General features: G+C 34.8%; 1 long non-coding RNA gene across 1 annotated transcript; it reads right to left on the reverse strand.

The window, feature by feature from the left end:
• Positions 1–1139: 1139 nt before the first annotated feature.
• Positions 1140–2725, reverse strand: LOC138711574 (uncharacterized). Its single transcript, XR_011335395.1, has 3 exons — positions 1749–2725; positions 1512–1667; positions 1140–1381 (listed from the first exon to the last, which is right to left on the reverse strand). It is a non-coding gene; the product is annotated as an uncharacterized lncRNA (long non-coding RNA).
• Positions 2726–10444: the final 7719 nt, after the last annotated feature.

Raw genomic sequence — 10444 nt, forward strand, 5'->3', positions numbered from 1 at the left:
CGAATAGTTGGCTCAGACCATTTTGGACGTTTTTTTCTTTTTAATTTCTAATGTGATCCAGTATATATACAGCCATTTTGTCGCCATCATGTGCTGATTTCTTTATGTTCTCTACTGACTTGAAGTTCTTTCTCTGTTTCCACAGTTTTTTTTTCGAGTCTGTACACTTTCGCTCGAAGATTTTTATTTAATTTTGTATGATATTCCAGTTCACTTAATCTTACAGTATTTACTTGAACAGCAATATGTCTGGAATCTACGTTTACATCTGCCTTGTCTTTTATAATTCCGGCATCTATGTCTTTCTCACGATATTCGGCTTCAATGTCCTCCTGACATTGTGCACTCAATGTTGAGACTTTGTTCTTCTCGGAGGATGATGAACTTGAGTTTCTGACTTTTCTCTTCCTCTTGTTACAAGGTTTCTTGTACGAAGGATATCCAGGAAATATACTTGGTATCGATAAATTTTTCAGTTTCCTATATTTTGTATCCTCTTTAAAATCTTCTTGTTTGAAGTGTAAACTACACACACATGAACGATCAGAAGGAATCCACTTACTTCCTCTTTTGTCACCTTCTCTTGATATAATATTTAACCACTTTTCCCGCAGCTTACTATTAGATGGAAATTCATGGAATGATAATCTTCTGAATTTCAATTTTCCTCTGTGCGCTTTGCAGAAAGGGACACAACAAGACACCATTGTAAATATATTATAATTAATATTGTTATTTCAGGAAACCAAGTTTTATATCTCACAAAATTAAATGTATTTCAACTCGAATGTTCCTTTCTTTCAATGTATTTTAAAGAATAAAATCATATCATTAATAAACAATCACTTACAAACACTGTAATTACTTCTAAGATGTCAAATGAAACATAATTAATTCTACACATGTAGTACAGCCAAACCAACGGCAGTTACTTCTAGTGTCGAAACTGGACAATAATGGTCCACGCGAAACTCAATGCTAAGAGGAATGAGCAGGCAGTTACGCAGCGATAAGATGCGATCCAGCAGGCAGTGCCGGTTACACACTATACCGAGAGATGTGTAACATGGATAAATATATAAGGGGCTTTCAGTAGTATAAATGGCAATTTTTGAGTTGTCGCACTTTTGAATTGGACGATCGATATATAACAAGATAAACACCCTGCCCTGTAGTTAAGAGGATTTGTTATTATTCGCTACTGTAAAAGAATGAAGTATGAAAACTGCAGACATATGGCAGGGGGCAATTAACTTAAATGATTACTAGCATGTTACCAGGCTCACAAGACAGTATCACTTACCTTCAGCTGTGGGAACCACATTGAATAGGAGCGATGGTTGCTGATAGCCCCTCAGCTGTTCACCAATCATACTGTTCCCTGTAATAATCACAAAAAAAAAAACGAAACATAATTAATTATGTATTTTGAAACATGTAATGTAAGAACAGCTGATGAGAAACTAAGGCATTCCTTGAAATCCATAAACTTGACTAAGTGGAATAATTACCTTGTTGGCATGCATCTTTATTCATCCCGGCATATGCCGTCGAAGCAGTAATCTTTGAAGCTGGAGTACTCATAGGAGCAGGAATTGTTTGAAGCATAGCTGCCAAGCCTGCAGCCTACTCAGTTGCAGCTTGTAAACCTATGAGACTATGCGTACCTGAAAATAAAGAAAAAAGAGTAATGAAATCGGAAATCTTAAACATGAATGACATAAAAACATTGCTAGTGTACTAATTACCTTCAGCAGCTGCAGAATCAATCTTCGCCCTCCTAGCATACGTCTGCAAAGTCTTGTGATGCCTGAAAGTTGGGGTAGACCCCGGTGATAAGGTCGCTCGAGGCATAACTGGGCTAGATGGTGGGTTCCGGATTTTAGGGTTTGATGGCACCACTAATCCATTAGCATGAACAGTGGGCACTGCAGTTTGCTTAAGTATCACTTTTTGTGAAGAGCTATAATAGTCAGACTCAATGAAGTGGTCCATGCAGATTCTCAACCTGTGTGTGGCATCTGCGGCAACTCGATACCGGTCCTCTAGCCCACAAAATCGGAGCCACTTCCAACACCTAAAGCAATGGATTACATTTACTAATGAGATAAAGTAGAAGAAATATTGAATAGAAATCATGCAAAAATTGGGGAAAAAAATAATAAGTTATCTGCTGCATTTGTGTTATTTTAAGAGATGTCTAATGCGCATCACTAGGTGGTGAGTGACCATAGGAAAACTGGTAGCAGCAACAGATATTGGGTACAAACTAAATTAAATATTAGGCCTAAGCTTATTATTATTATTTTTATTATTATTATTATTATTATTATTATTATTATTATTATTATTATTACTACACATGATTGAGAATTTCTCCAGAATGGCTAACTACATTAAAGAAGGCATAATTTTATTTTCCATAACTGTGAGATGTTTATACTAAAAACCACGTGGTTTTAGTTTGCAGCCACGTGGCCTAATGCTACAATTCAGGTTTACGAGGTTTCATTTTCAGCCTTCTTGCTCTTTTTCGTCAATATTTCACATTTCGTTACAGTTTGACTGAATTTCGGAACCATCTAAATTTATACTCCTACTATAGTCCTAAATAAATTAGCAGAAAGCAATGCACAGCTCGTCTAACCTACTTCACCAAAAAGTACATTGTTTTCAAGTGTAAGGTTTAGGCTACACAGGACACAATAATAATACTAAAGCTTACCTCATATGTTCCTGAGGAAAATAGAAAAAATGCTTCCCTCCCACAGTATTAACAGTCTTGCATCCAGGCGCTGAGCATATTCCTCGAATCTTTTGCATTTTTCTGGAATCCATCTTGCCTTCATAACGCTGTTGGCTAGTCATCGGCCAACGTTCTGACTACTTCGTATCGGAGAGTGGAGAACGCTGGTCCTCACGTAGTTCTATGATTTACCACCTACGACGTCGGGCGCTGATCACCTTATTTCAGAATACCGCATCTAGATCGTGCTGTCCGCAGTTTCGCATCCTATTATATATTTATCCATGTGTGTAATGTGAAATGTGTGCCGAGAAATGCGCTAGCAAGGCGAGACAGCATTGTCCACACACAGCGCCGAGAAATGTGTAATCGAACCAAGAGTGCAGAATAGAAAATAGTTGCCAGTGTCGCGCGGTAGCCATCTTAATTTAACCTATCATTGTATTTTCATGGCCTAGTTGTGTTGTTTTAAATTTTTTTAGTAATATTTTGATAAATTTAAACACGTCGATCCGGTATGCTATATGGCAGAGGAAATAAAGAGTCCAAGAACTTACCTGGAATAACCTATCATGGGTATGTATGAGAGACTAAAGACATTATATACGTAAATATCCGGAGTTGCTATCGTCTGTAGTTTATTAATATTTAAATTTAACTTTTGTTACAGCTTTCCAAAGGATCCTGAGGTTAAAGATATTCGGACATCTCGTGTTGTCGTTGCAGCACAATTTGTTCCAGTCACTTCAGGAAGGAGGATATGGATCGTACGACCTCATCATATATGTTTCAGAAAGGGGGCTGTGCTATTATATTTTGCACCCTGAAGAACCAAAGGTTAATTAGATGACCATTACACTGATAGTTAACCATAATATTATTGGTGTATCTATTCACCACTGCGTATAAAGTAGGCTCCTTATGTTATATTAATTATTGTTTTCAGGAAAGAAGGAGAGTAAAACGGAAGTTTGCTGAAATCTTTCTCTCCCTCTCTCTACTGTGACAGTTGTAGACGAAGTTGGGACCTCCATTATGTCATTGGAAGCTGATACTGAAAATGAAATTCGGGTTCTATCGAAGAAGAATAAGGAAGTTAAGGAAAGGATAATTTTGTGTACAAAAAGAGAATAAGACATTGCAACAGTATAAATGGCGAGTGGTGAAATCAGTGGGTGACTTGAAAGATGTGTTGGAAACTGTGAAACAGAAAATCTTGTTTGAATGCGAGTTTTGTGATATGTCACTTCCATCTCTTCTCAAGAGACATATGAAAGGTTAAATGATATATTCATATTCTTAGCATAATATGAATAAAATGTTAATATACAAATAATTATGTTTTTCTAGGTTTATTATGTTGTAGCCTATAGTTTGAACCTTATAAATCATCCAATTTCTTAATAAAAATATAGCAGTGGATCAAACCAAGAACCAACAGGTTAATAATACTAAAATGGTAAGTAGTTTACATAATTTCGTGGTGCAAAATATAAATTAATGAAATATAACTTTTCAAATGTAATCATCATCTTACGATGTTTGGTGACGTATACACGTCCGTTGATGTGACATATTAATGAATTTAAATACTATTATAGTCACAATCATGCCATGGTATGAAAGAAATGACTATAATAGTATTTAAATTCATTAATATGTCACATCAACGGACGTGTATACGTCACCAAACATCGTAAGATGATGATTACATTTGTAAAGTTTCTTTAAAGCCATAAGCAGTGCTGACTAGATCAGACGCTATGGACAGTACTCTATAACAGAGTCGCCAGTATGAAAGGATAATTCCAAGGCTTTGGCGTGAAACGAACTCGATAGCTCAGTGGTAGAGCGCCTGACCGGAAAACAGGAAGTCGCAGGTTCGATTCCCGCTTGAGGTTGTGAAATTTTTCTTTCATACCATGGCATGATTTTGACTATAATAGTATTTAAATTCATATAACTTTTGTTTATTTTCTTTGAGAATTTAAATTTTGGTTGTTACTACATTACCATGAAAAGAAAGAGATTTATATTGTATAAAACTGCAATAAGTGTATTTGACACTCTTTGATGCGAAAGTGGCTCTGGAACTATGCGTTTTCAATTTTTTTTTCACGGCCTTCAGTAACTATGATAATGTCATAATAGAGGAGGTGTTGGAGCTTCTTTCATTGCACCCAATTATATAAAATATTTGGACAAATTATCAACATCAGACGCAATAGTTCCAGCACGGATTACTAGGAAAATGACCAGTTTTCATAGTATTGCATCTTGGACCTAATGAGTGTTATATTTGTAACAAGTGAGGGGGCTGCAACAATCCATTAAAATACAGAAAAATAAAATTTGTGTAATTTTAATAAGTGTGGGCTACAAAATCGCATTAGAATACACAAGTATTAAAAGATTTTTATCCTGAAAGTACAATATTTCTGGCTGCAAACCAAAACCATGTTTTTAGCATATTATACAACTCGTGGAAGCTAGTAGTGAAACGAAAGAAAATTGTGCCTTTCTTTGGTGTAATTTTTCTGGAGAAATACCATTATTCCCTCACTATATTAAACGGCATGTAGGAAATTGTATTTCACTTTATCGCGAAACGGAATGGTACTGTTCACTTTTTCATGACCAGGAATAGCATTCTGTTCAGTCCAATAATGCAACCCTTTCATCACGAGTAGGCCTACAATGATGAAAACTGAATCCTTAATAAATTATCGTGTTGACTAGCAAATAATACATACAGTAATATCTAATATAAAATCATATCTTTTCATTGTTAAGTATTATGTGATCATGAAGTCATAATTTCATTCGTAGCCAATATTATGTTGATTAGCATTGCAAATTAGAAACCTAACCTAATTAATGTCTGATTAAATCGGTTATCGTCTTCCATATTTATTTTCTTCTTTTATTTGAAAACCTTCCCCGAATTTAGACATAACGAACAAAACTGTAAATTCATGTTTCAATAGAGAGGAAAATTATTTCAGGAGCATATTTTATTATTGCTTTATTTACTATTACAATCATTTCACTAAAAAGGGATAAACATTTATTCAGCCATTGAGTTCAAAAATTTGTTATAAATAAATGCTTTAAAATTTCTAACTACATCACATATTTTAATAATGTGATGTTACATTCCCTTTTCCGACGACGTGTTTTCTTTAAGTATTTATAAAAGTTTCCTTCATATCTACAGTGAAAGTGTAGTGTTTTAGATATCTTTAGTGTAGTGTTTTAGATATCTTTAAACTATATAAATTAGAAATGTAAACGGAGTTTAACCGCTAAAGTAATAAGTTAGCAGCTTTTACAATGTAGTATTATTATAGTCATCGTCTCGTGTATCATACTTATTTGTTTGACACCGAAACATTTCAATGGCCGATCTGACATATTAGAATAATTTAATAATTTAAAACAACTGAAAAATGTTTTCCCGATATCTGTGTGTAATCGTAATCGTTGACAGAGGTCGAATGTGTCTTGAAAAATTCGCTGGGCTAGCGATCAGAGCGAGAAATGTGTTTACCTCGCGCGAGGTGAGCGAGAAACTCGTTGTAGTGTGTGACGTTCCATTTAAAACAAAGCTTTCGATCTGACGCATTTCTCGTCGCACATTTCACATTACACATCTCTCGGTATAGTGTGTAACCGGCCAGTGTCGCACGGTAGCCATCGTAATTTAACCTATCATTGTATTTTCATGGCCTAGTTGTGTTGTTTTAATTTTTTTGAGTAATATTTTGTTAAATTTAAATACGTCGATCCGGTGTGGTATATGGCAGAGGGAAATAAAGAGTCCAAGAACTTACCTGGAATAACCTATCATGGGTATGTATGAGAGACTAAAGACATTATATACGTAAATATCCGGAGTTGTTATCGTCTGTAGTTTATTAATCTTTAAATTTAACTTGTGTTACAGTTCTTCAAAGGATCCTGAGGTTAAAGATATTCGGACACCTCGTGTTGCCGTTGCAGCACAATTTGTTCCAGTCACTTCAGGGAGGAGGATATGGATCGCACGACCTTATCATATATGTTTCAGAAAGGGGGCTGTGCAGTATATATTTGCAACCTGAAAAACCAAAGGTTAGATGAACATTACACTGATAGTTAACTATAATATTATTGGTGTATCTATTCACCACTGTGTATAAAGTAGGCTCCTTATGTTATATTAATTATTGTTTTCAGGAAAGAAGGAGAGTAAAACGGAAGTTTGCTGAAATCTTTCTCTCCCTCTCTCTACTGTGACAGTTGTAGACGAAGTTGGGACCTCCATTATGTCATTGGAAGCTGATACTGAAAATGAAATTCGGGTTCTATTGAAGAAGAATAAGGAAGTTAAGGAAAGGATAGTTTTGTGTACAAAAAGAGAATAAGACATTACAACAGTATAAATGGCGAGTGGTGAAATCAGTGGGTGACTTGAAAGATATGTTGGAAACTGTGAAACAGAAAATCTTGTTTGAATGCGAGTTTTGTGATATGTCACGTTCCATTTCAAAGACTTTTGTACAGAGACATCATTTTATTTTTACTTCAATTTTTATTGTACCTGAGTTTTTGAATGTACTTCACTCCCACCCCTTCTACTAAGGAAGTTCCAACTCCACACAGAACCAAGACCGCAGATAGTAAGAAGTACTGAGTTACTGAGTATAGTACGTTCCAGAAATATGTTCGCGTTTTCCAGTGACGAAAGAGCTTTCAATATTGAATCATATTTTCGCACAGGTGCTGTCCGTTTGCCTACGTCGCATCCCGATTTCCCCCACCTGCTTCTGCTCGCCCCTCTGTAATAGCTGGACTGTCTTAGCTCTTTTCTGAAAACATTAATTTCTCTTAGGAATTGGAAGTTTACGTAATATTATACAGCTGTTTAATTTAACTTAAATAAAAGGGCCTCGTTAAGTAATTAACTGTCACGTGATATCCTCCCTTTCTACAATCCTGCGGCATAACCACTTGGACGGACAGTAGATAGCATGTCTGAGTAATTTTATATTTTTGGGTCGGGCAGAAGTGAAGATTGAATTTACAGTACGTAGAGTAGGTACAGAATTATTTCAACATGAGTTACTAGTACGAAGGACGAAACTGGCAATTGGAATTAGATGCAATAGTCTATAGTGCGATAATATGCACAAAAGAACTGAAGCCTGTATCGAAATGAACGGCCACCATTTTCAAAATTGTGTTTAAATATTCATATTATGATTATTTTTCAATTTAACATCTTTCTCTATATTGTACGCTAATGTGCTGTAGACAGTATAATATACACTGCATAATGAATACGTTCGCATGCATAACTCACTTCGTGAGTAAAAACACTTATTCTTAATACAGTACTGTACTTTGATTAAAGAAAAACCTAATGAAAATTATCAAACTCAAAATCGCGATATTTCCTAGTTTACGTAAATGGATGAACTACTTTTCTTCCTTCCTATACCTAGTAGAGTGATTTGTGTTTTACGCCAGTATCATCGAACTCCAGTCTTGGCCAGTGGCGTATACTGGTTAAAGGGTTTGGGCTACCGCTGACCCTATTATTACACAAAATATATCTAACAATTACTTTAATTTTAATTATTATGGTAAAACTAATAATACAAAATTATTACATTATGTTATATTATAAACTTTTTCTTTTGTAATTTCCTTGGGCTACCGCCGGTAGCCCCGGTAGCCCACAAAATACGCCCCTGACTGTCTTGGAGGGGGGAGCAAGCGGTGTTTCCGGTTCTCTAAAGGTATAGACAGGTTAATATTAAAAATGTTAGTAAAAATAAAATGATGTCCCTGTATCTCTGCTCAAGAGACATATGAAAGGTTAAATGATATATTCATATTCTTAGCATAATATGAATAAAATGTTAATTTACAAATAATTGTGTTTTTTCTATGTTTATTATGTTGTAGCCTATAGTTTGAACCTTATAAATCATCCAGTTTCTTGATAAAAATATAGCAGTGGATCAAACCAAGAACCAACAGGTTAATAATACTAAAATGGTAAGTTGTTTACATAATTTCGTGGTGCAAAATATAAATTAATGAAATATAACTTTTGTTTATTTTCTTTGAGAATTTAAATTTTGGTTGTTACTCCATTACCATGAAAAGAAAAAGATTTATATTGTATAAAACTGCAATAAGTGTATTTGACAGACTCTTTGATGCGAAAGTGGCTCTGGAACTATGCGTTTTCAATTTTTTTTTCACGGCCTTCAGTAACTATGATAATGTGGTCATAACAGAGGAGGTGTTGGAGCTTCTTTCATTGCACCCAATTATATAAAATATTTGGACAAATTATCAACATCAGACGCAATAGTTCCAGCACGGATTACTAGGGAAATGACCAGTTTTCATAGTATTGCATCTTGGACCTAACGAGTGTTATATTTGTAACAAGTGAGGGGGCTGCAACAATCCATTAAAATACAGAAAAATAAAATTTGTATAATTTTAATAAGTGTGGGCTACAAAATCGCATTAGAATACACAAGTATTAAAAGATTTTTATCCTGAAAGTACAATATTTCTGGCTGCAAACCAAAACCATGTTTTTAGCATATTATACGACTCGTAGAAGCTAGTGAAACGAAAGAAAATTGTGTCTTTCTTTGGTGTAATTTTTCTGGAGAAATACCATTATTCCCTCACTATATTAAACGGCATGTAGGAAATTGTATTTCACTTTATCGCGAAACGGAATGGTACTGTTCACTTTTTCATGACCAGGAATAGCATTCTGTTCAGTCCAATAATGCAACCCTTTCATCACGAGTAGGCCTACAATGATGAAAACTGAATCCTTAATAAATTATCGTGTTGACTAGCAAGTAATACATACAGTAATATCTAATATAAAATCATATCTTTTCATTGTTAAGTATTATGTGATCATGAAGTCATAATTTCATTCGTAGCCAATATTATGTTGATTAGCATTGCAAATTAGAAACCTAACCTAACTAATGTCTGATTAAATCGGTTATCGTCTTCCATATTTATTTTCTTCTTTTATTTGAAAACCTTCCCCGAATTTAGACATAACGAACAAAACTGTAAATTCATGTTTCAATAGAGAGGAAAATTATTTCAGGAGCATATTTTATTAATGCTTTATTTACTATCACAATCATTTCACTAAAAATGGATAAACATTTATTCAGCCATTGAGTTCAATAATTTGTTATAAATAAATGCTTTAAAGTTTCTACCTACATCATATATTTTAATAATGTGATGTTACATTCCTTTTTCCGACGACGTCTTTAATGTAGTATTATTATAGTTATCGTCTCGTGCATCATACTTATTTGTATGACACCGAAAAATTTCAATGGCCGATTTGACATATTAGAACAATTTTGCTGTTTTCTGAATTTAAAACAGCTGAAAATGTTTTCCTGATGTCTATGTGTAATCATAATCGTTGACAGAGGTCGAATGTGTCTTGAAAAATTCGCTGGGCTAGCGATCAGAACGAGAAATGTGTTTACCTCGCGCGAGGTGAGCGAGAAACTCGTTGTAGTGTGTGATGTTCCATTTAAAACAATACTTTCGATCTGACGCATTTCTCGGCGCACATTTCACATTACACATCTCTCGGTATAGTGTGTAACCGGCCTAAGGGTACGTACACGTTGGAGCGACGAT

The sequence above is a fragment of the Periplaneta americana genome, chromosome 13 (genome assembly GCF_040183065.1).
Source record: "Periplaneta americana isolate PAMFEO1 chromosome 13, P.americana_PAMFEO1_priV1, whole genome shotgun sequence".
In the NCBI taxonomy this organism is placed as follows: Eukaryota; Metazoa; Arthropoda; class Insecta; order Blattodea; family Blattidae; genus Periplaneta; species Periplaneta americana.